The 27,785-nt window shown below is 42.0% G+C and overlaps 1 long non-coding RNA gene across 12 annotated transcripts in view; it reads left to right on the forward strand.

Moving 5' to 3' along the window:
- Positions 1-27,785, forward strand: part of LOC127491474 (uncharacterized) — a 244,838-nt gene that overhangs the window by 24,993 nt on the left and 192,060 nt on the right. For all 12 annotated transcript variants that reach the window (XR_011378960.1, XR_011378956.1, XR_011378961.1 and 9 more), the window contains exon 3: positions 864-988. This is a non-coding gene — a long non-coding RNA (uncharacterized lncRNA). The remainder of the gene's footprint in view (positions 1-863; positions 989-27,785) is intronic.

Below are 27,785 nucleotides of genomic sequence, written 5' to 3' on the forward strand. Positions count from 1 at the left end.
ATGATGGTGAAATAAAGACTTCTCATAACAAACAGAAATTGACTTTGTCACCAGCCATCCAGCCCTGCAGAAGATGATTAATGATGTGCTGCACACAGAAACACAGTCATCACTATGAAAGAAGGTAAAGGAAGAAAATCTCCAAGGAAAAGTCAAAGGAAGTCCAAAGTAAAAAATAGGAATATTTTTGGAAAAATGGCAGAGCAAAGTCGTTACTTATCACTAGTCGCCTTGAATGTAAATGGCCTCAACTCTCCAGTTAAAAGATACAGACAGACTGAATGGATCAAAAAACAAAAACCCAACCATTTGCTGCCTACAAGAAACATATCTCACCAACAAAGATACATGAAGACTGAAAGTGAAAGGATGGAAAAAGGTATTCCATGCTAACAGAAACCAAAAAGCTGATGTAGCCATCCTAATATAGGACAGAATAGACTTTAACACAAAAACTGTTAAAAGACTCAAAGAAGGGCACTATGTAATGATTAAGGGATCAATTCAACAGGAAGATGTGACTATTATAAATGTATATGCACCTAATTACAAGGCACCTGGCTATTGAAAAGAAATGTTAATGGATCTAAAGGGAGACATAGACTCCAATACAGTAGTAATGAGGGACTTCAGTATCCCACTTTGACCAAGGGACAGTTCAACCAGACAGAAAATTAGCAAGGAAACAGTAGAGTTAATTGACACTATGGACCAAATGGACTTAACATATCTACAGAACCTTCCACCCTACAGCCTTCAAATACACAGTGATCTTGTAGTACTGACTTTACCGTTGGTTCAGAATGTATCCTGATGTTAGATAACATTTGCTTTTCTTTTTTTTTTTTTTTTTTTTTTTTTAGCCTTACCAATAATTCTCGGATTGTGGGACTCCTGGCTCAGCTGGAGAAGATAAACACTGAATCAGCAGAATCGGATACTGCCAGATATGTCACATCAAAGATTCTTCATCTTGCTCAAAGTCAAGGTAAGCTTGAGTCTCTCCTTTGCTTGCTGGAGTGCTTTCTAAAAGTTATTTCAAAGTAGATGCTAGGAATGTTCAAACTTGATAATTCTGTAATTTTCTATAAAAATTGAACTTTATTAAATTGGTTCAACAAGTAGAAAACTGAAGAACTTTGAAAGAGACTGATCCTCAATAGATTATTTTTTTTCAAGATTTATTTATTTGAAAGTCAGAGTTACACAGAAAGAGGAGAGGCAGAGAGAGAGAGGTCTTTCATCCACAGGTTCACTCCCCAATTGGCTGCAATGGTCAGAGCTGAGCCTTTCCAAAGCCAGGAGTTCTTCCAGGTCTCCTACATAGCTTAATATTTACTGGCAATACTTTAATGGCATTTCTGTTAAAATTAAGGCCCAGACAATTCTCAATTTTTAAAAAAGATTTATTTATTTGCAAGAGTTAGAGAGAAAGAGAGGAAGATGCAGAGAGAAAGAGAGAGAGAGAGAATTGGTGCCCATATGGGATGCTGACACTGCAGGTGCCATAGTTCAGGCAGGGGCCCAATTCACAATTGTTAAAAAAGTTATTTATTTGAAAGACAGAGTGATACACAGATATGAACCAACCAAAAGGGAAAGAGATCTTCCTGTCCGCTGATTCACTCCCCATTGGCCGCAACGGCTGAGCTGCGCTGATCCAACGCCAGGAGCTGGGAGCTTCTTTCAGGTCTCCCACATGGGTGCATGGGCCCAAGCACTTGGGCCAACTTCTGCTTTCCCAGGCCACAGTAAAGTGCTGGATTGTTAGTGTAACAGCCAGGACTCGAACTGGCACCCATATGGGATGTCAGCACTGCAGGTGGCGGCTTGACCAGCTACACCATCATTCTGTGATGACTCAGGTGATTGGGTCCCTGCCACCTGTGTGGAACATGTGGACTGAATTCCCAGCTCCCAGTTTTGGCCCTGGCTCAGCCCCTGTCATTGCAGGCATTTGTGGAGTGAATCAGTAAATGGGAGCTCAGTCAGTCTCTGTCTTTGCCTCTGATAATTAGATAAAGAGTTAAAGAGATGTATTTGATTGAAATAAAAATAAAAGCATAAGAATGTTTGGAGCCAGTGCTGTGGCATAGTGGGTAATGCTGCTGCCTTTGATGCCAGCATCCCATATGGATTCTGGTTTGAGTCCCTGCTGCTCCACTTCTTTTCTTTTTTTTTTTTTTTAAGATTTATTAATTATTTGAAAGTCACAGTTACATTCAGACATTAAGAGAGGCAGAGAGAGAGAGAGAGAGAGAGAGAGAGAGGTCTTCCATCTGCTGGTTCACTCCCCAGTTGGTCACAATGGTTAGAGCTGCACTGATCCAAAGGCAGGAGTCAGGTGCTTCCTTTGGGTCTCCCACGTGAGGGCAGGAGCCCAAGGACTTGGGGCATCTTCTACTGCTTTCCCAGGTCATAGCAGAGAGCTGCACCGGAAGTGGAGTAGCCAGGACATGAACTCGCACCCATATGGGATGCCAGCACTACAGGCAGTGGCTTTACCTGCTATGCCATAACATCGGCCCCTGCTCCACTTCTGACCCAGATCCCTGCTAATGCACTTGAGAAAAGAGCGGAAGATGGCCCAAGTCCTTGGGTCCCTGCACTGACATGGGAGACCTGGAAGAAGCTCTAGCTCCTGGCTTTGACCTGAGCTAGACCCAGCAATTTCAGTCACTTGAGGAGTGAACCAGTGGATACCCACCCCTTTTAACTCCACCTTTTTTTTTTTTAAGATTCATGTATTTTATTTGAAAGTGTTATAGGCAGAGAGAGAGAGAGAGAGAAATAAAGGGAGAAAGGGGGGTCTCTCATCCTCCCATCTGCTGGTTCACTCCCCAGATGGCTGCGACAACAGAGCTGTGCCAATCCAAAGCAGGAGTTTCCTCTGAGTCTCCAACATGGGTGCAGGGGCCCAAGGACTTGGGCTGCTTTCCCAGGCCGTAGCAGAGAGCTGGACAGGAAGTGGAGCAGCCAGGTCTTGAACTGTGCCTGAATGGGATGCCAGCACTGTAGTTGGGGCTTAACCACTATGCCACAGTGCCAGCCCCAACTCTGCCTTTCAAACAAAGAAAACCTTTTTTTTAAAGAAAGATGTTGATAGTATTTATTGCAGTATAATTTGTAAGATCAAAGATCAAGAGACAGTCTAAATATCCATCGAGAGAATGGTTAGATAAATTTTAATATAGCCAAACTAGACCTTGATAGCCATATTATGCAAGTGTTATCAATAATAAATCAAATATGATGGGTCTTGTAATCCTAACACCCAGGCTCACCCACAACCAATTTAATCATCATTGTCAATGCTTTCCAGGTGACTCCAAAATTGAAAGCCACTGCTCTAAAGCAGAGAGTGCCAAGCTTACCAAGTGAAGGGCCAGATAGCATATGTGTTGGGTTTTGTGGGCCATATAGCCTTTGTCACATTTACTGCACTCTGCCCTGTAGCACAGAAACAGCCATAGATGATACATAAATGGACAGGTATTGCTGTGTTCCTATAGACTTTATTAATGGACACTGAAAAAAATTATCATGTGGATATGAATTGTCCTGGAGGCCTACATGTAATATATTGAATAACAAGCAAGTCCCTTTGGTTCATGTAACTCTGTAGGTATAGTCTTGTTTTTGTACAGAATCAGTGATTATATGTGATGTTTGCAAGAACAGGCTGTGCCCACACACATAAAGGAAAGCTACCTTACACCTTGTTGGCAATATTGTTGCACCTTATTGGAATCAGTGGACTAGATATGGAGAGGAATGAAGTGTGAACTCTTGCTTTGACTTTAGATGTTGTATACTGTTAGAATTGTTACAGCAGGCACACATGTGTATTTAAATGATTAAAAGAGCAAAACGGCTGGCGCTGCGGCTCAATAGGCTAATCCTTTGCCTGCGGCACTGGCACCCCAAGTTCTAGTCCTGATCGGGGCACAGGATTCTGTCCCAGTTGCTCCTCTTCCAGGATAGCTCTCAGCTGTGGCCCGGGAGTGCAATGCAGGATGTCCCAAGTGCTTGGGCCCTGCACCCGCATGGGAGACCAGGAGAAGCACCTGGCTCCTAGCTTCGGATCAGCACGGTGCGCCGGCTGCAGTGGCCATTGAGGGGTGAACCAATGGAAAAGGAAGACCTTTCTCTCTGTCTCTCTCTCTCACTGTCCACTCTGCCTGTTAAAAAAAAAAAAAACCAACTCCTGCAGTGCACCTTATTCAAATGGTTGAAACAAAATTTCCACAGTTTGCTCTTAGAGTTTCTTGGATTCATTACATTTTCTGTCTTTATTGGATTACTTATTTGCAGTATGCACAATACCTCCTGTAATTTGTCCTTATTTTTTGCTAAAAGCATTTAATTATTTCATGCAAATATTCTAATTTTAATTCGTTGGCAACATTTTCTTATTATTAGTTTCTACAGAATGGCAAGGGCTGTCCCCTCTTCATTCCTGATTTTGGTAGTTTGATTCTTCTCTCTTTTTTGCTGGGTCTGAATAACCAGGGTTGATTTTGTTCCATTTTTCCCCCCAGGGGACATTAACAATGTTTGGAGACTGTTCATAAAATGCTTTTTTGGGTGTTGCAACTGGAAGCTGTTGGATAGAGATCAGAGATGCTGTTAAACACTATACAGTGTATTGCACGCCTCTCTGCTCCCCCGGCAAGAGAGGATTATCTGCTTAAAATGTCCACGAAGCTGAGGCTGAGAAACCCTGGTATAGCCAAATGTCAGTATTATATGAAAGAACCAATGTCTGGTTTATTGATTTTCCCTGCTTTTCTGTCTTATTGATCTTAGGTTATTGGTTCTGAGACTTTTCTTTTGTCAACAGTGATTTGAGTGCATTCTCTAAGTGATATGATGTGTTTTTGTTTGAATCTGTTCAAAATATGTTTATGTTTGTGGTTTCTCTTGGACTCATGGATTATTTAGAAGTGTGTTAATTTCCTAGTATTTCAGGATTTTGCAAATTTCTTTCTTTTTTTAAAGATTTATATATTTATTTGAAGGTCAGAGTTACAGAGAGAGAGAGAGAGAGGATCTTCCATCTGCTGGTTCACTCCCCAAATGGCCACAATGGCAGGAGCTGGGCTGACCTGAAGCCAGGAGCCAAGTGCCAAGAGCCAGGAGCTTCTTCCAGGTCTCCCATTCAGATGCAGGGGCCATCTTTACTGCTTTCCCCAGCCATAGCAGAGAGCTGGATGGAAATCGGAGGAACCAGGATTCGAACTGAGGGCCATATGGGATACTGGCACTGCAGGTGATGGATTTACCCATTACACCACAGTGCCAGCACCCCTCCCCCATTTCTTTTTGTTGATTTTTAATTTAGTTTTATTATAACTACATACTGTCTGATTTAATGAGATATTATGATAGTGATGAGATATTATGATAGTGTATGGTCTTCTTTGAAGAATGCTCCATGTATACTTGAAAAGAATGTGTGAAAACAAAACAAACAACCCACTTAAGAGATGGGCCAAGGACCTCAATAGTCATTTTTCAGAAGAGGAAATCCAAATGGCCAACAGGCACATGAAAAAATGTTCAAGATCATTAGCAATCAGGGAAATGCAAATCAAAACCACAATGAGGTTTCACCTCACCCCGGTTAGAATGGCTCACATACAGAAATCTACCAACAACAGATGCTGGAGAGGATGTGGGGAAAAAGGGACACTAACCCTCTGTTGGTGGGAATGCAAACTGGTCAAGCCACTACGCAAGTCAGTCTGGAGATTCCTCAGAAACCTGAATATAACCCTACCGTTCGACCCAGCCATCCCACTCCTTGGAATTTACTCAAAGGAATTTAAATTGGCAAACAAAAAAGCGGTCTGCACCCTAATGTTTTTTGCAGCACAATTCACAATAGCAAAGACCTGGAACCAACCTAAATGTCCATCAATGGTAGACTGGATAAAGAAATTATGGGATATGTACTCTTTAGAATACTATACCGCAGTAAGAAACAACGAAGTCTAGTCATTTGCAACAAAATGGAGGAATCTGGAACACATCATGCTGAGTGAAATAAGCCAGTCCCAAAGGGACAAATACCATATGTTCTCCCTGATCGGTGACAACTGACTGAACACCAAAAAGGAAACCTGTTGAAGTGAAATGGACACTATGAGAAACAGTGACTTGATCAGCATAGCCCTGACTGTTAATGAACAACTTAATACATTATCCCTCTTAGTATTTTTTTTTTGTCTGTTCTACTTAATACTTTTGGTTTAATTCTGTAATTAATACACAGTTATTCTTAAGTGTTGAAATTTAACTGAAATGTGATCCCTGTTAAACATAAGAGTGGGAATAAGAGAGGGAAGAGATGTATAATTTGGGACATGCTCAAGCTGACTTGCCCGAAATGCTAGAGTTAGAAACATACCAGGGGATTCCAATTCAATCCCATCAAGGTGGCATGTACCAATGCCATCTCATTAGTCCAAGTGATCAATTTCAGTTCACAATTGATCATAATGAAAGGACTAAGAGTCAAAGGGAGCACATAAACAAGTCTAGTATCTGCTAACACCAACCGATAGAATAAATAAAGGGGAGAGTGATCCAACATGGGAAGCAAGATACTCAGCAGACTCATAGAATGGCAGATGTCCTAAACAGCATTCTGGCCTCAGAATCAGCCCTAAAGGCATTCGGATCTGGCTGAAAAGCCCATGAGAGTATTACAGGCATGGAAAGCCAAGACACTCTGAAAAAAAAAAAAAACCTAAATGAAAGATCTCTGTGAGTGAGATCCCAGTGGAAAGAACAGGTCTTCAAAGAAGGAGGTACCTTTCTCTGAAGGGAGGAGAGAACCTCCACTTTGACTATGACCTTGTCTAAACAAGATAAGAGTCGGAGAACTCAAGGGGCTTCCATAGCCTTGGAAACTCATGACTGGAGCATAGGGAGATTACTGATGCCATAAACAGGAGTGTCAATTGGTAAAGTCAACAACAGCAGTCAATGTGCATGTAGGATCTCTGTCCTTAATGTGCTGTACATTGAGATTTAATGCTATAATGAGTACTCAAACAGTATATTTCACTTTGTGTTTCTATGGGGGTGCAAACTGTTGAAATCTTTACTTAATGTATTCTAAACTGATCTGTAAAAAAAAGAAATTATCAATTCCCAACTTGACTCTCACTGGGATTAAACATGACAAGAAGTCTGATCTGATTTCATCATCATTTAAAAATCATCTATTATTTTTCACTTTATGTTTCTGTGTGGGAGCAAACTGTTGAAATCTTTACTTAATGTATGCTAAACTGATATTCTGTAGATAAAGAGAATCGAAAATGAATCTTGATGTGAATGGAAGGGGAGAGGGAGTGGGAAAGGGGATGGTTGCGGGTGGGAGGGACGTTATGGGGGGGAAGCCATTGTAATCCATAAGCCGTACTTTGGAAATTTATATTCATTAAATAAAAGTTAAATAAAAAGAAAAGAATGTGTGCTCTGCTGTTACTTTATCTGCTGGGTGGAGGACTCTGTAAATGTCGGGTCAAGTTGGTTGATGCTGCTGTTACTCTATACCCTGTTCATTTTCTGTCTGGGTGCTCTGTGAGTTCTTACGAGCTGGGTATTGAATTCTCCACCTATTACTGTTGAACTCTTTTTAACTTTGGCAGTTTTGGGCCCATTCCTTCTGTTAGACTCTGCTGTTGGCTATGGATACATTTGTAGATCTTTCATCTTCCAGCCGCTTTGACTCTATCATTGTGATGCAATCTCTGTCTTTGTCTCCAGTAGTATTTCTAGACTTAAAGGCTGTTTTGCCAGATAAAAATATAGCCAGTCCAGCTGCCTCCGGATTCCCCTTTGCATGTTACACTCTCTCCATTTTACTTTGAACCTGTTTGTACTTTGCATCCAAAGTGTGTTTATTGAAGATAACATATTATTACCTCTTGCTTTTTATCTAGTTTGAATGTTTGGTGCTTTTAATTTAAAGTACTTATTGATATGATTGAAATTATGTCTGCCATTTTTGATATTTGTTTTCTAAATGTTTTAGGTCTTTTAAATTCTCATCCTTTGCTCCTTCTTTTGTGTTATGTGTTGAATTTTTTAACTTGAAATTTTTAGTTCTTAGGGATTAAAATATGCATCATATTGCAGTGTATTTCAGCCTAATTCCAATAAACTATGGAAATTTTCTTCCAGTACAGCTTTCTTTGCTTCTCACTCCTTTATGTTATGTTATTAATGCTGTGTGTATTCCGTCTGTACATGTCAGAAATCCAATAATGGAGTGTTATAATTATTGCTTATATTAACTATGCCTTCTAAAGAAGCCAGGAGAGAACAGTGGGAAGTCAAGTACATAGTTCTGAAGGGAGGTCTGGATATGAGCCAGTGGATTGGGAGTGTAATGCAGTTATCTGGGAGGAAATATCCCAGAGTGAGGAAGGAGAGGTTTGTGTCCTGGGAACTGTCCCAATTTTAGATATGGCTGTGAGAGGTGTCTTATGAAGATATTAATAGGCAATTATATTTATGATTTTTATGTTTTATTGATGTTTACCCTTTTATCACTAGGGGAAGTTCCTTCTTATTACTGGCGATTTCCTTTATTTTGAAATTTATTTTGTCTGATACTAGTATTAAAGGATGAAACTGCTCACAAGAATGTCACCTTCCCACCCCTACCGTGGTCCCTCTCTGTCTAGCCCCTGCAAAACTGCTTGCAACACTAGATAAGCAAAAGGCTTCCAAGGCTTCTGGAGAGCCCCTGGTACCAAGTTCCCTTGGCAACCAGACCAGATAAAACTCACCAAGTCTCTTCGCAAGAACAGACCATTGCCCCTGTTTGCTTCCATTAGTGACCTGTCTCTGTAGAGTTCCGCTCTGTATTTTACCCAGTCACGCATATTTTAAAGACAATAAAATGAAGGGTAGTTTTTTGTTTACAGAAATATTTACCTTATCTGTCCCTCTGCCTTTCAAATAAATGAAAAATAGACAATAACTTTCTCAATTTCTTTAGAAAAGATAAAAGAGGCCAGTGCTGTAGCCCAGCAGGTTAAAGCCATGGCCTGCAGCGCCAGCATCCTATATGGGCGCCGGTTCGTGTCCTGGCTGCTCCACTTCCAATCCAGCTCTCTGCTATGGCCTGGAAAAGCAGTAGAAAATGGTCCAAGTCCTTGGGCCCCTGCACCAGTGTGGGAGACCTGGAAGAAGCTGCTGGCTTCGGATCAGCTCAGCTCTGGCTGTTGTGGCAATCTGGGTAGTGAACCAGTGGATGGGAGACCTCTCTCTTTCTCTCTGGCTCTACCTCACTCTGTAACTGTTTCAAATAAATAAAATAAATCTAAAAAAAAGAAAGATAAAAAAGTTAAATGCCATAGTTAAAGTGAAGGTTTTTTTTTAATTTAATAATGAACAAACTGTTGGCCTGAACAAGTGCACATTCAAGTGGTAGGGTGAGATGTAAGGTAAGGGTGTAATGTAAGTGGTGCTGAATTTACAATGGGGATTGTAGAGGGCTTGTTGACAGCACTCCACTGAGACAGAAAGGTGATGGGAGTAGGGGAGGAAAGGTAGACTAAGGTCTGGTAAGTAGTGGGATAATGGAAAACCTGGCAGGGAGTGGTCAGCACGTGGGTGGAGGCTGAAGTGACACATCCAGGTTCATGGGAATACGGAAAGGATGGATCCAGAGCAGGTGAACGGGCCTTCATGACCCTCACTGTGGTAGGATGGATCCAGAGCAAGGAGAACGGGCCTTCATGACCCTCACTATGGTAGGATGGGATCTAGAGCAAGGAGAACGGGCCTTCATGACCCTCACTGTGGTAGGATGTGATCCAGAGCAAGGAGAACGGGCCTTCATGACCCTCACTGTGGTAGGATGTGATCCAGAGCAGGTGAACGGGCCTTCGTGACCCTCACTATGGTAGGATGGGTCCAGAGCAAGGTGAGCTGGCCTTCATGACCCTCACTATGGTAGGATGGGTCCAGAGCAAGGAGAACGGGCCTTCATGACCCTCACTATGGTAGGATGGATCCAGAGCAAGGAGAACGGGCCTTCATGACCCTCACTGTGGTAGGGTGTGATCCAGAGCAAGGAGAACGGGCCTTCATGACCCTCACTCACATCCTCTCCTGTCCACAGACTGTGGACGTGGAAATAATGGGCATTATGTGTACAGTGTTATCTGTGTTACCCAATTACTTATTTTCAATGCCCTAAGGAGAAATGTAGGTGCTGAGTGTTTGGAATTGAAGTCCAGAGATATAAGAGGGAGGACTGAGGACTGATAGAAATTTTGGACTAGCCCTAGGCAAAGCAGATTGGACGGTGACAGATAGGAGCTAAGATTTTTGAAAGAACAGTTTTATGTCCACAAGTGGAGCTGGGTTTTCTGAATTTTTCATACTAACAGCCTTAAATTGGGAGAAGAAATTCTTGTGGCATTATTTTTACTGATTTAGGAGTACAGAATTAATTTCTGCTTAAGGGATTGTAATGGGAGGGGAGGAGTTGGACTCTAAGGTATAGAGGAGACTGATACAGTAAGGGAACAATATTGATAAATAAGTTTCAGTGAAGGTGACAGGTTGATATTTCTTATAAGGGGGCTGGCGCTGTGGCATAGTGGTTAAGGCCACCACCTGTGGTGCCGGCATCCCATATGGGTGCTGGTTTGAGTCCCAGCTGCTCCACTTCCAATCCAGCTCTCTGCTATGGCTTAGGAAAGCAGTAGAAGATGGCCCAAGTGCTTGGGCCCCTTGCACTTGTGTAGGAGACCTGGAGAAGGCTCTGGGCTCCTGGCTTTGGATTGGCCCAGCTCTGGCCTTTGTGGCCATTTGGGGATTGAAATGGTGGATGGAAGACCTCTTTGCGCTCTCTCTCTCTCTCTCTCTCTCGCTCTCTCTCTCTGCCTCTGTTTCTGTGACTCTGCCTTTCAAACAAAAAATTTATCTTTAAAAAAAATTTCCTAAAAGGGAACGAGGACTAGGGACAATAGAAGATTCTGATATGAAAGTGGGAGATTAGAGGTTAATGTATCAGAGCTGGAGCACATTGAGTTCCTGAGAATGACTGTTGAGAGGGTTCTGTTCATCAGCTTTTTGTTACTTTATAAATCCATGAGAGGAATAATTTAGGAGGAAAGAAGGTTCATTTAAATTTTACAGTTTTGGAGGTTCACAGTTCAAGATCAGGTGACCTCATGTGTGGAGGAAGGATCCCAGGGTGAACCACAAGGCAGAGAGAAACACAGGGATTGGGAGCCAGCACTGTGGTGTAGTGTGCTAAGCCTCTGCCTGCAGTGCTGGCATCCCATGTGAGCACTGGTTCGAATCCTGGCTGCTCCACTTCCAATCCAGATCTGCTATGGCCTGGGAAAGCAGTAGAAAATGGCCTAAATCCTTGGGCTCCTGCACCCACATGGGAGACCTAGAAGAAGCTCCTGGCTCCTGGCTTTGAATCGGTGCATCTCCAGCTGTTGTGGCCATTTGGGGAGAGAACCAGTAGATGGAAGACCTCTTTCTCTCTCTCTCTCCCCCTCTGTCTGTCTGTCTATCTGTAACTCCACCTCTCAAATAAAAAAAAAAGAATCACAGGGAGCACACTCTGCTTACAAAGCCAGTCCTCTCATGAGAAACCCTCAGTGACTTTCCCCTTGGACCACATCAGATGCTGTAATTATGTTGTCTCTACACTTAACTCACTGACATTCATCCTCCAGGTGTTAACCCTGATAGCACTAACATAGTATGTGGGACGTTGGGAAGCCAAATACTGTTCACACTGTAACAAGGATTCTGTTTTTATGAGGTCAGGAAACTTGTAAGTAGGGACTTGATTGGATTATCCACACTGGCAAATGAATGTAGAGTAGAAAATGGTTGGTGGAACACCTGCTTTTCATTTAGTGGAGGCAGTAACAGATGATGGTGCCTGTTGGTAACAAGGGGAGTTAGAGGCTATGCTGTTTTATCTTCAGAGGAATAGTTTTTCTCCCATGAAGATGAAATGTGTGAATTTCTTAGTAGTAGAGACCTCTGTCTTTTGAATATTTTGTGATATTAATATTGAAAATGATTTGACTTTTATATTAAATCAGTAATCTTTAAAATAGGACATTGAGGCCGGCGGAGCGGCTCACTAGGCTAATCCTCCGCCTGCAGCACTGGTACCCCGGGTTCTATTCCCGGTTGGGGTGCTGGTTCTGTCATGGTTGCTCCTCTTCCAGTCCAGCTCTCTGCTGTGGTCCAAGAAGGCAGTGGAGGATGGCCCAGGTGTTTGGGCCCTGCACCCACATGGGAGACCAGAAGGAAGCACCTGGCTCCTGGCTTCGGATCAATGCAGCGCACCGGCTGTGGCGGCCATTTGGGGGTGAACCAACAGAAGGAAGACCTTTATGTCTATATCTCTCTCTCACTGTCTAATTCTGCCTGTCCGAAGAAGAAGAAGAAGAAGAAGAAGAAGAAGAAGAAGAAGAAAACAAACAACTGATGATTCCCTGTGATTTATGAGATAAAGTATAAATGCCCCTTTTCAGCACCTTAGGTCAGTCCTTTCTGACCACAGTGTTTTCCAGCCTTGCTCTAGCCTCCATTCATACACACCCTGTATTCCACTTTCATGGGACTTGACATCCCCTGCATACCTCGGGTCTTTTCCCAATTACAGGTCCCTACACAGTTTTGTTCTCTTTGATAAGAATATGCTTTCCTCACTTTCCTGATCCCTACACCTTCTACAGGACTTAATTCCACGGAGAAATACTCAAAAATCATTCAGGTTAGTTAGAATTAGTCCCTTCTTGATTATAATCATTGTGTCAAAAATAGTTTTTTACATGTAGTTCACTTTTTTTTTTTGACAGCCAGAGTGGACAGTGAGGGAGAGAAACAGAGAGAAAGGTCTTCCTTTTCCGTTGGTTCACCCCACAATGGCCGCTATGGCCAGTGCACTGTAACTGGTACACCGCACTTATCCAAAGCCAGGAGCCAGGTGCTTCCTCCTGTCTCCCATGCAGGTGCAGGGCCCAAGCACTTGGGACCTCCTCCACTGCCTTCCCGGGCCACAGCAGAGAGCTAGACTGGAAGAGGAGCAACCGGGACAAGACCGGCACCCCAACCAGGATTAGAACCCGGTGTGCCGGCACCGCAGGCAGAGGATTAGCCTATTGAGCCGCAGCACTGGCCAAGTTCACATAATCTTAAAAAATTTAAAATATACCCTGAACTAAAAAATATGAATTATTAGCATTCACCTGCAGTTTACCAATATCTACTATCACATCTGGTACGAGAGTAAGTCAGCAAATTTTGAGTGAATAAATAAAATGACTTACTGATAGCACTAACATAGTATGTGGGACTTCACACCTCTGATGAAGAAATGAAATATTTGGCCTGTTGAAGATTCTACAAATACTCAGATATCATCAGAATGAACCATATCACAAAAAATGATTCATTCAAGGTTTTTTCCTATGTACCAGCCTAAATTCTCCGTACTTTGCTGAGTTGATTATAAACAATTTTCTTCTCTAAATCAATAATAGCTGATCTTCAGAACTGAAGAAATCTAATGGACATGAAGAATAGAATTAAATTCTTCACAGTTTATTCGTTCAATTATTAAGTAAAAAATACCCTTCAAATGCCTCATCTGTACCTATCAACTTCAAAAACGAACCCCTGGAATTAGCCAACTCTCATCACAAAGGAAACTGATATAATACTCAGGAATGCAAAGGAGTTTGGAGACAAGAAGGAAGACAGGTAAGTGCATGTGCACCTGCTCCCCATGTAGGACCTCTGTCCTTAATGTGTTGTACTACGTGAATTAACGGTAAAACTACTACTCAAACAGTACTCTATACTTTGTGTGTCTTTGTGGGTGCAGCCTATTGAAATCTTCACTTAGTATATACTAAGTTGATCTTCTGTATATAAAGATAATTGAAAATGAATTGTGATGAAGAATGGGAAGGGAGAGGGAGTAGGAGATGGGATGGTTGCAGGAGGGAGGGAGGTTATGGGGGGGAACTGCTATACTTCAAAAGTTGTACTTTGGAAATTTATATTTATTAAATAAAAGCTAAAAAAAGAATATTTCTCATTTTCCTCTGAAATCAGAGCACACTCATCATCTTCTGAGCAACTGAGAATCATTTGTATTTTACTTCACCTCTTTTGGACACACAAATTTAGGAGTGCTATTTACTATTTGGTCAAAGAAATGGGGGTAGCTGTGCATATCACTTGTTTTTTTTCCCCCCCTTTGGCTTTTTTCTTTTTTTTTTAACTTATTTTAATGAATATAAATTTCCAAAGTACGGCTTATGGATTACAATGGCTTCCCCCCGCCATAACTTCCCTCCCACCTGCAACCCTCCCCTTTCCCTCTCCCTCCCCCTTCCATTCACATCAAGATTCATTTTCAATTCTCTTTATATACAGAAGATCAGTTTAGCATACATTAAGTAAAGATTTCAACAGTTTACACCCACATAGAAACACAAAGTGAAAAATACTGTTTGAGTACTAGTTATAGCATTAAATCTCAATGTACAGCACACTAAGGACAGAGATCCTACATGAGGAGTAAGTGCACAGTGACTCCTGTTGTTGACTTAACAAATTGACACTCTTGTTTATGGCATCAGTAATCACTCTAGGCTCTTGTCATGAGCTGCCAAGGCTATGGAAGCCTTTTGAGTTCACCAACTCTGATCATATTTAGACAAGGTTGTAGTCAAAGTGGAGGTTCTCTCCTCCCTTCAGAGAAAGGTACCTCCTTCTTTGATGACCTGTTCTTTTCACTGGGATCTCACTCGCGGAGATCTTTCATGTAGGGTTTTTTTTTTTTTTTTTTTTGGCCAGTGTTTTGGCTTTCCATGCCTGTAATACTCTCATGGGCTTTTCAGCCAGATCCAAATGCCTTAAGGGCTGATTCTGAGGCCAGAGTGCTATTTAGGACATCTGCCATTCTATGGGTCTGCTGTGTATCTCGCTTCCCATGTTGGATTGTTCTCTCCCTTTTTTATTCTATCAGCTAGTATTTGCAGACACTAGTCTTGTTTATGTGCTCCCTTTGGCTCTTAGTCCTATCATTATGATCAATTGTGAACAGAAATTGATCACTGGGACAAGTGAGATGGCATTGGTACATGCCACCTTGATGGGATTGAATTGGAATCCTCTGGTATGTTTCTAACTCTACCATTTGAGGTAAGTCAGTTTGAGCATGTCCCAAATCTGTGCATATCACTTGTAATATTTAACTGGAGTCACTAATCTTTTTAAAAGTTAATTAATTAATTAATTTTGAAAGAGTGAAACACAGAGGGACAGACACAGAGACATATATTCCATCTGCTGGTTTACCCCCAAATGTCCACAATAGCCAGAGATAGACAAAACCAAAACTAGGAGCCAGCACTCTATCAGGTTCTGCCATGTGGGTGGCAGAAACCCACAGAGTTGAGCATTCATCTACTATCTCCCAAGTACATTGGAAAGAACATGGATCAGAAGCACAGAGAAGTTGGGACTCAAACCAGGCACTCCAATATGGGATGAGGGCATTCCAAGGGATGGCTTAGTCCAGTGAGTCACAACACCTATCCCTGGAGTCACTGATGTTATACAATGGCCACAAATGGTCCCTGGAAAACTTTGCTTTTGACATTGACTTTCCATCTCTAAAATTAATTTTGAAAACTGGGTAGGATTTATATCATTCATCTCAAATACATTTTTATCTACATTGATGGTCGTCACTTTTTTTTTATTTACAGAGAGGGAGGGAGGGTGGGAGGGAGAAAAGAGAAGAAAGAGTAAAAGGGGAGAGAAAGGGGGAGAGGGAGAGGGAGAGGGAGAGGGAGGGAGAGAGGGAGAGAGAGAGAGAGAGAGAGAGAGAGAGAGACTTTCCATCTGTTGGTTCACTCCCCAAATAGCCACAACAGCTGGGGCTGTGCCAGACTGAAGCCAAGAGCCTGGGACTCCATAAGAAAGGGTGACAGTACTTAGGCCTTCTCCCACTGCTTTCCCAGGTGCTGGATCGGCACTTTTATGGTATGCTGTGGCATATTTATCTGCCACACAATGATGCCAGCCCCATCAATGGTTCACAAAGCATGTTCTGGGAATCCCTAGTGGACCCTGACACTATCAAGGGTTCTTTTGTTTTCTTGTTTGCTTGTTTTGTTTTAGTGAAAACTACTTTCATGGAGCAGGTAGTTAAGATGCGTGTATCCTAAATTGGAGTACCTGACTTCAGCTTTCTGATAATGCAGATCCTGAGAGGTAGTAGTGACAGTTCAAATAACTGGGTCCCTGCTACCCACATGGATTGCATTCCCAGCTCTCAGCTGTGGTGGAATGAGAAGGCCATGCCAAGATGGCTGCTGGCAAGCGAGCATCAGTTACTCAGGAATGGCTTTGAAACCCAACTGGCAACGGGCTGTGATTGGTTAGGTCATAAACCGCCCCTTGACCGGATTGGCTGCCTTGGCTACCTAAGCCCTGTACCAACTGAAATAAATGAATCTGCAGGCTGCTCACCTCTGGCCCACTTTCACCCAACTCCCGGGCTCTTTGTGATGACTCGGCGCCTCTTGCCCCCACCACGCTCCTCCTCTCAGAACGAATCTACAGCAACATCTGGCACCCAACGCCCCAGCCCAGCCCTAGCTATTGAGGGCACTCGGGGTGTGAACCAGTAATTGGGAGTGCTTTCTCCTTCTCTCTCTCTCTCTCTTCTTCCCTCTCTCCCTCTCATATAAATATGTAAAAAAATTATATGAAAAATAAGATGCATATGTATGGGAGTTTTCCAGACTGATTTTACAACAGGCTGAATACAGAAGCAGGTAAGAGAATCAAGCAATCTTTCTTTGTGCCAGACATTAGAGATTTGCAAAAATATAAAATAATGGTACTTTCCTCATTAAATATGTTTTAGAAAATAGCTATTTTGATTAAAAGTGTTATTTATGGTAGCATTTAATAGCTGTAGTTTAAACAAATTCATAAATTTTATGTTTGTCACTCTTAATTTCTGTATGTTTAATAATAATAGGCATACAAAAAACCATAAGTTCTTATGGGCCTCAATTATTTATAAGACTTTTAAAGAGTATTGAGAACAAAAAAATCCTGAATTTATGATACAGTTTTATAGTAAAAATGTTTCCTTTTTAGTTTTTAAGTATTACAGACAATTAATAATATATTAAGAGTAAATTATGGGTTACCATTTAAACTAATTTACCATCCAAATTAATGCTTTTTCTTTCCAAGAAAAGTTATCTACTATTGATTTAGATTAAACATTGAATTAAACAGGAGTAGAACTGGCCATTTTTGATACTCATTCCAAATTATTCAAATTACTCTTAAAATACTTATGGCCAGGAGAGCGTCTTTAAAAAAAAAAAAGATTTATCTTATTTATTTGAAAGACAAAATTACAGAAAGAGGCAGAGCCAGAGAGAGAGGTCTTCCATCCACTGTTTTACCTCCCAGATGACCACAACGGCCAGAGCTGAGCTGATCCAAAGCCAGGAGGCAGTGGCCTCCTGTGGGTCCCCTACACAGGTACAGGGGCCCAAGAACCTGGGCCATCCTCCATTGCTTTCCCAGGCCACAGCAGAGAGCTGGATTTGAAGTGGAGCAGCCAGTACCCAAACCAGTGCCCACATGTGATGCCAGCGCTGTAGGCTGGGGCTTTAACCTGCTGCACCACGGCACTGGCTCCAGGAGAGCTTCTTAAAAGATCTAGATTTCAGGATCTGACTGTTTCATTAACTTACTGGGTAACCTCAGCAATGTCAATAAGTTGTTTGAGCATAATGATTTTGTTGCCTGTAAAATGAGACTAACAGTAATAATAAAGCTTACTGAGTAATACTAAGTAACATTTTTCTCAGTGCTTTGTATTTATTAATCACTTAGTTCTCATGGCAGCCCTATTAACAAAGCATTTATTATCTTATTTTGCAGAGAAGAAAATTGAACCATAGAAAAATAAACTTATCCAAAACAATTAGAATGGGGATTTGAACCCATAAATCAGAGTTTTTATATGATTATATGAGAGCACTTCAAAATGTTCGTGGAAAATGTATAGTATAAAAAACTGCATGGACTTCAAATATTTTTCTACAAAAATAAATTTATCTTTTAATTCCATTGTCCATGAACTTTTTGGAGGACCCTTGTATGATGGTTCTCTGATTCCATCAGCCCTATGTAAAATGACAGCTTTCTCAACAATGCATGCCATGTATGCTGAATAGTAATCTACAGGATTCCAGCTTTAACTTCACAGACCCTGTATCCCCAGATTCCTTTTCTTTTAGCTTTCCTATACCCCTCTTTTTTTTTTTAACAGGCAGAGTGGACAGTGAGAGAGAGAAACAGAGAGAAAGGTCTTCCTTTTACGTTGGTTCACCCCCCAATGGCCACTGTGCCTGGAATGCTGCGGCTGGCGCACCATGCCCGCTCTTCTTATAACTTACTTCTCTGATATTATTTTCAAAATATGAGCCTTTGTATATATAGAGAAAGTGTTAATCATGTTACTCTCAAGTTACCTTAAATTCCCCAATATGTACATTTCCAAATGGACTAAATAAAATATATCTATGAGCTGAATGTATGTAACCCATAAGCAGTCATTATGCAAGCACTGACAGCTAAACCAACTCAATCTTACTTCATTTGATAATTATATTATCACATATCATGTGATATGAGACCAAAAATGTTGAGAAAATTAAGCAATGATTTTAAAAAAGAATACTACTACTACCATGTTACAGAATGAGTCTACTTGGACAGAACTATTCAGAGAACATATTATCTGAAATAATGACTCAGAAACCCTATGGAAAAGCTGAAGGTTAGGCATGTGAGAAAGTACAAGGGAGTATATTATGTCACTTTCCAACTCAAAGCACTCTAGTGACTTCTAAATATTAGAAAGTTATAATAAAAAAACACCTCCAAATCTCAGTCTAAAAACTTCCCCCAGTCTTCCCTCCTGATACTCTTACCATAATCTGTACACTTTGGCCATGCCTGCCTCTTTTCCTTTCCTTTGATATATTTCATTTCATTTCATTTCATTTCATTTCATTTCATTTCATTTCAGGGCCTTTGGATTGTAGTTCCCTTAGACGTTGGATATCTCCTTTCCCAAATCTTCAGGTCTAACTCACTTTGTTTAGGAGGCCTGTCCGTAGTACCTGTTATAATTAGCACCGCAAATGCCACTCACTACAGTATTGTAATCTCTCATTTAGAGTCCGATGCTGTGGCGCAGTGGGTTAATGCCGTAGCCTGAAGCGCCAGCATCCCATATGGATGCTGGTTCAAGACCCAGCTGCTCCTCTTCAAGTATAGCTCTCTGCTATGGCCTGGGAAAGCAGTAGAAGATGACCCAAGTCCTTGGGCCCCTGCACCCACGTGGGAGACCTGGAAGAAGCTCCTGGCTCCTGGCTTCAGACTGGCACAGTTCCAGCCACTGAGGCCAACTGGGGAGTGAACCAACAGATGGAAGACCTCTCTCTCTCTGTGTAACTCTGACTTTCAAATAAATTAACAAATCTTTTTTAAAAATCTCATTTAATTGTTTCTTATGATTTATATATACTAGTTGTATTCTTTTTTTTTTTTTTTTGACAGGCACAGTTAGACAGTGAGAGAGAGACAGAGAGAAAGGTCTTCCTTCCATTGCTTCACCCCCGAAATGGCCGCTATGGCCTGTGTGCTGCGCTGATCCGAAGCCAGGAGCCAGGTGCTTCCTCCTGGTCTCCCATGTGGGTGCAGGGCCCAAGCACTTGGACCATCCTCCACTGCCTTCCTGGGCCACAGCAGAGAGCTGGACTGGAAGAGGGGCAACTGGGACATAATCCGGCACCCCAACTGGGACTAGAACCCGGAGTACCAGCACCGCAGGCGGAGGTTTAGCCTAGTGAGCCACTGCGCCAGCCAGCTGTATTCTAATTTATTGGTTTACTTGTCCATTTTCTTTCTTCTCCTGGCTTGGATCCACGTAGCTCTGGCCATTGCAGCCAACTGGGGATGGAACCAGTGGATGGAAGACCCCTCCCACCCGCCTCTACCTCTCCTCTCTCTGTGTAAATTCGACTTTCAAATAAATAAATAAATCTTAAAAAAAAAACTGTCCTAAAGAAACTCATATTTTATCTCGGGAGAATGTTAGACAAATAGAACTCTAGTTCTATCTGTTAAGCATATTTTTTACATGCAATAAATCTGAACTTTGACATCCATTTCATTTTTTCTTGAGGAGCACTCAATCCAGTGCCCTTCTTATCACAGAAACAAATTATAACCTAATCTGGAAAATCAAACATCTCTATCCCCATGTCAACATTATTTTTGTTTCAGGAATTAGCAAATATTTAATACAAGGCCAATCACTGCATTGTTTTTATTAAGAGGTAGAAAGAGATAGAGAGATCTTCCACTGGCAGGTTCACTCTTCAGATGGCTGCAACAGCCAGTGTGGAGTCAGGTCCAAGCCAGGAGACAGGAGCTTCTTTCTGGTCTCCAAAGGGGGTGGCAAGGGCCCAAACACTTGGAACATCTTGTACTGATTTTCCCAGGCTATTAGCAGGGAGCTGCATCAGAGACTTGCATGAGCGCCCATATAGAATGTCAGCATTGCAAGCTGCTACAGCTTTATTGGCTACACCACAATGCCATAAAATCTCCCATATTTTAAAGTTACCTGATAAACCACCTGAATCCCACCTGGAAATTTAATTTACTTAAGCAGTGTAAAGCAACGTAAACACAGGTTCCAGAAATTAGGTTTGGACATCTTTAGGAAGCCCTTAATGTGCCTATCACATGGTCTGAACACCTTGAAACTGTCAGATTCAGTTAAAAGGCTACGAGAAATACAACTTATTTTTATTTAGTTAGTTATTTATTTTTGAAAGGTCGAGTGACAAAGGGAGCGATCTTCAATCCACTGGTTCACTCCCCAAACAGCCACAATGACTAGGGCTAGTTCTGGACAAAGCCAGGCACTCAAAGCTCCATTCAGTTTCCCACTTGGGTAGCAGGAGGAAAAGCACTTGGGCCATCCTCTCCTGCAATCCCAGGCACATTCACAGGGAGCTGCCTAAAAAGCAAAGCCACTGGGACTCAAATCATTGCTCCAGTATAGGATGCCAGAGGGCATTTGGCAGCCAGTTCACTGTGTCACAATTCTGGCTCCTAAAAACCTATTTTAAGGCCGGCGCCGCGGCTCACTAGGCTAATCCTCCGCCTAGCGGCGCCAGCACACCGGGTTCTAGTCCCGGTTGGGGCGCCGGATTCTGTCCCGGTTGCCCCTCTTCCAGGCCAGCTCTCTGCTGTGGCCCGGGAGTGCAGTGGAGGATGGCCCAGGTGCTTGGGCCCTGCACCCCATGGGAGACCAGGAAAAGCACCTGGCTCCTGGCTCCTGCCATCGGATCAGCGCGGTGCGCTGGCCGCGGCGGCCATTGGAGGGTGAACCAACGGCAAAGGAAGACCTTTCTCTCTGTCTCTCTCTCTCACTGTCCACTCTGCCTGTCAAAAAAAAAAAAAAAAAACCTATTTTAAATATAAGGCAGGGGCAGGTGCCATGGTGCAGCAGGTTAATCCTCTGCCTGTGGCGCTGGCAACCCATATGGGTACCAGTTCTAGTCCCAGCTGCTCCTCTTCCAATCTAGCTCTCTACTGTGGGCTGGGAAGGCAGTGGAGGATGGCCCAAGTGCTTGGGCCCCTGCACCCATGTGGGAGACCAGGAGGAAGCACCTGGCTCCTAGCTTCATACTGGCATGGCTCCCACCATTGCGGCCATTTGGGGAATGAAACAAAGGAGGGAAGACCTTTCTCTCTGACTCTCCCTCTCACTGTCTGCAGCTCTACTTCTCAAATAAATAGATAAAATCATTAAAAAATATAAAGTAATACATTTAAAATAAAAGTTAGAAAAACATAAATCACTGTAATCAAAAATCTGGGCACAGGGAAGAGATGGCAACAAAATGGCCAATGAGAATTCTGGGGAGCTATCCCTCCCCAGAAATATGGAAAATCCATCAGATTAAAACACATTGGCCCTCTGGAAGCTAGCAAAGATATACAGCCACCAAGCAAACACATAACCAGGAGCAAAAGCACTGAAGCACTGCACAGAGCATTAGGACATGCTAGCTTACCCTTGCCCCTTTCCACACCCCAGCACAATCCTAGTTTTGAAGGTCTCAGAACAGCTAGTTTAAAATAGTTTGAAAAATTCACTAAAGAAACCACACCTACAACTCACAGTCATAACAACAACTAATCCTAGAGAAACTTGAGGAATCTGATTTCCAAAGTTACCTCAAAATATCCACTATTCAAATGAAAGAAATACAAGATATGCCAAGAGACAAGACAGTATGGTTAATTCATAACAAATAAGAAATTAACAGATTCTCCCTAGGAGGTACAGATACTGGAATTACTAGAAGACAATAAGTCAATTGTTAGAAATATGTTCAAACAGATGAAAAAAAGAACTAATGGAAATCAGGAAATAGATATCAACAAATAAAGAATATCAGTAAAATGAAGTTATGAAAAGGAACCACATAGAATTTTTGAAACTGGAATGAACAACTGAAATAAAAACTCACTAGAGAGGTTTAATTTCACATTTGTGCAAGTAAAAGAAAAAAACATTAGTGAACTTGAAGGATTCCTAATTAAAATTATCCTGTCTTAGGAGCAGAAATAAAAAAAAGCTAGATTATCTCTGTTAACCATCTATGTTAATTATACAGAAAGTAAACTTTAGAAAAAAATAATGTTACATACAAAAATGAGAATCATGTCATAGTTTTTCATTTCAAGAAGGGGCAGTAAAGACATAGAAGGCTTGAACACAGTAGCAAACCATTTGACAGAATTAACATGTGTAGTATACTTCACAAATCAATAGAAGAAGGTACAACTGCATGGCCAAAATTAAAAAAAATCACAAAAAAGTTAAAACTTCGAGTTAGATGAAGTATATCCTCCTACAATAAAAAAGTATTAGAATCAATACCAAAAATATGAAAATACATGAACACCTAGAAATTGAATGTAATCTTAGAATTAATGAGGAACTCAAAAGGAAAATTGGGAGGTATTTTGAGTGGAATGAAAAGCAAACACAAAACAGTGAAATTTATGAGATACAGTTATAGCAGTGGAGATAAATTGTTAGCTCTAGTTGTCTATATCAGAATAGAAAGTTCTCAAACCAGGAACCTTAGCATTCTACCTTAAGCAATTTTTAAAAAGAGTATCAAAGTAAAAGGAAGTAAATAAGTAAAAATGAAAGAAATCACTGAAACAAAAAAAGCCAAGAAGAAAATCAGTGAAACATCTTTTTATGGGCATATAATGACACATGATAGCAATATATCAAATACAGAAGTCAGATTGAAGTAAGTAGCTAGAACTGTCACATCAAAATAAATATTGACAGCAATAGGTTATATTGAATCAAAAGGAAACCAAGAGTCTATGCAGATAAGAATAGCAAATAAGTAAATATAAAATCTGATGTGGAATGGTATATTTTGGTTTTGAAATGAGGCATTTATCTTTATTGGGAATGTTTAAATTTTGACTCAGAATGTGAACACACACAACTAACACAATGAAACATTCATTTCATAATTCAGGGTTTTTTTTTAAAAAAAACAACGTTTATTTATTTGAAAGGCAGAGTTACAGAGAGGCAGTGTCAGAGAAAAGGAGAAAAGTCATCCATCTGCTGGTTCACTCCCAAAATGGCCACACCAGCTAGAGCTGGGCCCATCTGAGCCAGGGGCCTGGAGCTTCTTCTGGATCTCCCACATGAGCACAGGGGCCCAGGACTTGGACCATCTTCTACTGCTTTCCCAGGCTACAGCAAAGAGCTAGATAGGAAGTAAAGCAGCCAGGACTTGAACCGGTGCCACATGGGATGCCGGCACTGCAGGCGGCAGCTTTACCTGTTAATGCCATGGCATAGGCTCCCCGAAATTAAGTTCTTGACCTGAAACATCTTAAAGTCCCTGTGGGGGTTATGTGGTACACTGTGAGCATTCTACATTTCTCTGCCCAGCGTGTTTTTTCTGTCTTAGCCATATAGTAGCTGACTAGCTTTGGGGAAAATAGAAGTAGTGTACAATGAAACTTTCATTAGTTGCTTATATGCCCCAGTGTTATTACTTGGTTATGGGAATATAAAAGGAAGAGTAAATAGAAGAAGGAGGAACTACTTAAAATTGGAAGAGTTTACAGTGAGGATAAGCAAGCCATTAGTTTCAGTGGTTTAAAATTAAGAGAATTCACTACTGAAATAGCTAACTACATATGTCTATAGCTTATCTAAGAAAGCTGAAGAAAAAGTAGTAGGCAGCAGGCAGAACCTTAGGTTAGGAAATGATCAAACATTTAGGAAATCTTCATCCTGTCTGGAATGGGATAAGGTTATAAGCAAGTAAAATTATTAACAAATATGGTAAGCAAAACATTGTTTTTAAAAATTAGAAACTAATCAAACACCAACAAAAGGAAGAATATTCTATCACTTAATACATGCTATTATAAAATATTATTCATGAAAGTACTTTTTAAGAGCATAGTAAATGAGCATAAAAAAATTAGCAAGGAGCTGATGCTGTGGCATAGTAGGTTAAGCATCTGCCTGCAGGGCTGGCATGCCATATGGACACTGGTTCAAGTCCTGGCTGCTCCACTTCCAATCCAGCTCCCTGCTGATAGCCTGGGAAAGCAGTGGAAGATGGCCTAAGTGCATGGGTTCCTGCCCACATGTAGGAGACCTGGAAGAAGCTCCTGGCTTCAGACCAGCCCAGCTCTGGCCCTACCATTTGGAGAGTAAACTAGCGGTTTGAAGACCTCTATCTGTCTCTCCCCTTCTCTATAACTCTGCCTCTCAAGTAAATAGATAAATCTTTTAAAAACAAAAAAAAAAATTAGCAGGGCCAGGGCCGTGGTGCAGTAGGTTAATACTCTGCCTGTGGCGCTGGCATCACATATGGGTGCCGCTTCTGGTCCCGGCTGCTCCACTTCCAATCCAGCTCTCTGCTATGGCCTGGAAAAGAGCAGAAGATGGCCCAAGTCCTTTGGGCCTCAGCACCCATGTGGGAGGTGGGGAAGAAGCTCCTGGCTCCTGGCTTCAGACCGGCACAGCGCCAGCTGTTGCAGCCATTTGGGCAGTGAACCAACGGAAAGAAGACCTTTCTCTCTGTATCTCCCTCTCACTGTCTGTAACTCTACCTTTCAAACAAAATTTCAAAAAAAGCAAAATCTGGAAAGAACCAGCAAAATGTTAAGAACAGTTGTTCTGAGTAATTCTATTTTCCAAACCCTGTGAATTTGATGAATATTACTTTCTTAAAAATAATGAAAATAAATCAGTCGGAGTTAACAACTCCCACCTAACAAGGAGCACCAGCCCTCACTACATGTGTGACTATCTCAGTACCCACATCACTGGAAGTAGTTGTCTGAGATTCTGTGCCCTGTAAAATGCCTATCTGTGGAACAGGCCAACCTTGGTCTTGCCGTCCTGGCTTCTGAACGTCATGACCGAAGGTTCTGCTTCCACCCTCAGGAGTGGGCCTTGTCTCTGCCCACTGACCCTAGGCCTCGGAGTTCCCAGGTAAACCATTCCTTACAAACAGACTTCCGCAAGCCGTGACACCCCGCCACAGACGCAGTACAGGAGTGAGAGGGGAAGCTGCATACCGGAGCAGCACCCTACCAGACTCTGCCGGGTCCCCCAGCAGTGGACGAAAGCACCTGCTGGCTCCTCTGAACACAAGCAGCGGTGGGCGAGCCCCGCAGTCCTGCTCCTGGGAGGACGGCTCCTAGTGTTCGGACTGGTGCTCGGACGACGGACACCGTCCTGCTGGCCCGCGCAGGCGCTGAGGGCACTGGGCCCTCTGGGGCCTGGCAGAGCCCATGTGGTGACAGCCCATTATCCTTGAAGGGGAGGAAATTACAAGGTTGTTGGAGGGATAGGGAGAAAATTTAAAGTGGTTTGTAGTTCCTGAATAGGTTAAGCATTGGTACATGAGGGTACAGACTAGAAAGGGAAAGAGTAGAATGTCAAAATGTATTTTTTCGGGCCGGCGCCGTGGCTCACTTGGCTAATCCTCTGCCTGCGGCACTGGTATCCCATATGGGCGCCAGTTCTAGTCCCGCCTGCTCCTCTTCCTGTCCAGCTCTCTGCTGTGGCCCAGGAGGGCAGTGGAGGATGGCCCAGGTGCTTGGGTATCTGCATCTGCATGGGAGGCCAGGAGGAAGCACCTGGCTCCTGGCTTCAGATAAGTGCAGCGCCAGCCGTAGTGGCATTTTGGGGGGTGAGCCAATGGAAGGAAGACCTTTTTCTGTCTCTCACTGTCTAACTCTACCTGTCAAATAAGTAAAAAAACAAACAAACAAAAAAACTATTTTTTCAAAAGGCAGAGGTACCTATTGATTATTTCTAGAGAATTGGAATAACTACCTGGAATGGAGGCTAAAAGCACGAGAGAAGGATTAGACAGAGACCACGTTATTAGATGTTTTGTCCATCTGGATAAGAGGGCCCCCAACTGCTTCTGCCCTCTTTAAGCACTGTGACCAAGGCCCATCCCAACTCTTTTCCCTCCCAGAACCTGAACAGAATCAGCATTCTTCCTGCATCTCTAAGCTTCAGTCAGTGTCCTCACTCTAACAAAAACAGAAATGCAGGAGAGAGAATGCTATAGTAAAAATCTGCTTTGTTGTCATTTTGTCACCCAGCATTCACTTACTTTTGGTAAATATTCTTTCTATTGCCCTTTGGGGAACTAACTCCATTCTGTTTCAGATCATGTGCAAGTAGAATTGTCTTTTCCTGATACTCTTATTTTAAGGATAACTTTGGACAAAAAGTTCATCCCCTGTTTTGGGCAACAGTGACTGGTTAGATGTGTGCATGTTAGCACATTTGAAGGAACTAATACAAGAGACAACCCATTTTTAATTATTCTGAAGGTTGAAGGATATAACTGTGAAACTTCCAGACACAAAGACATAGTGAAGCCAGCCTAAATATAGCCAAGAAATGCTAGAAAATGAATCCTTATGGTATCATTAGGCCAGCTTGAACCCTGCTGCCCAAGGCCATTCTCATTTCCAGACTTTTTCAGGTACCCAAGTCAACAGCTTCTCTTTTTTGTTGAGTTATATTTGCTGTCACTTACATCCAAATTCTTTCTCACAACAGGAGGAATCTCTCTATTCTTGGCTTCTTCTTCCATGTTTGCCCTCTAGATATTCATAAATATTACCTTTTCTCTCAAATTGTCTTTCTATACAGGGGGATAAAGTTAATGATTTCATACTGTTCTAAGTATTAAATGGAATAATTACAGAAATGACAAATTTGTTTCACAACACTAAACTATGGCACAGAGTACTTAATTTTTCTATATGAAATCTGGCTCAAAGCCTCAATTTTAACAGGTGGGAAAATATCCAATGTGAGTCACTCCTGGGGCCTTTTGTCTACTTAGATTAGTATCCAATGTCAAACAAAGATACTAAGGTTGGCCAATGCAGTGTTTTGCTGCAGCTCCCAAACAATGGAGCTTGAACATTAGTCATCTCAGCAAACATCATTTCATTCCTTAGGAACCGCTACTGCCTCCTAAACGACTTCCACACAGGACTCATCCACTTAGAACCTGTCTTTACAATACTACTGTGAG

The sequence above is a fragment of the Oryctolagus cuniculus genome, chromosome 1, assembly GCF_964237555.1.
Source record: "Oryctolagus cuniculus chromosome 1, mOryCun1.1, whole genome shotgun sequence".
Lineage (NCBI taxonomy): Eukaryota > Metazoa > Chordata > Mammalia > Lagomorpha > Leporidae > Oryctolagus > Oryctolagus cuniculus.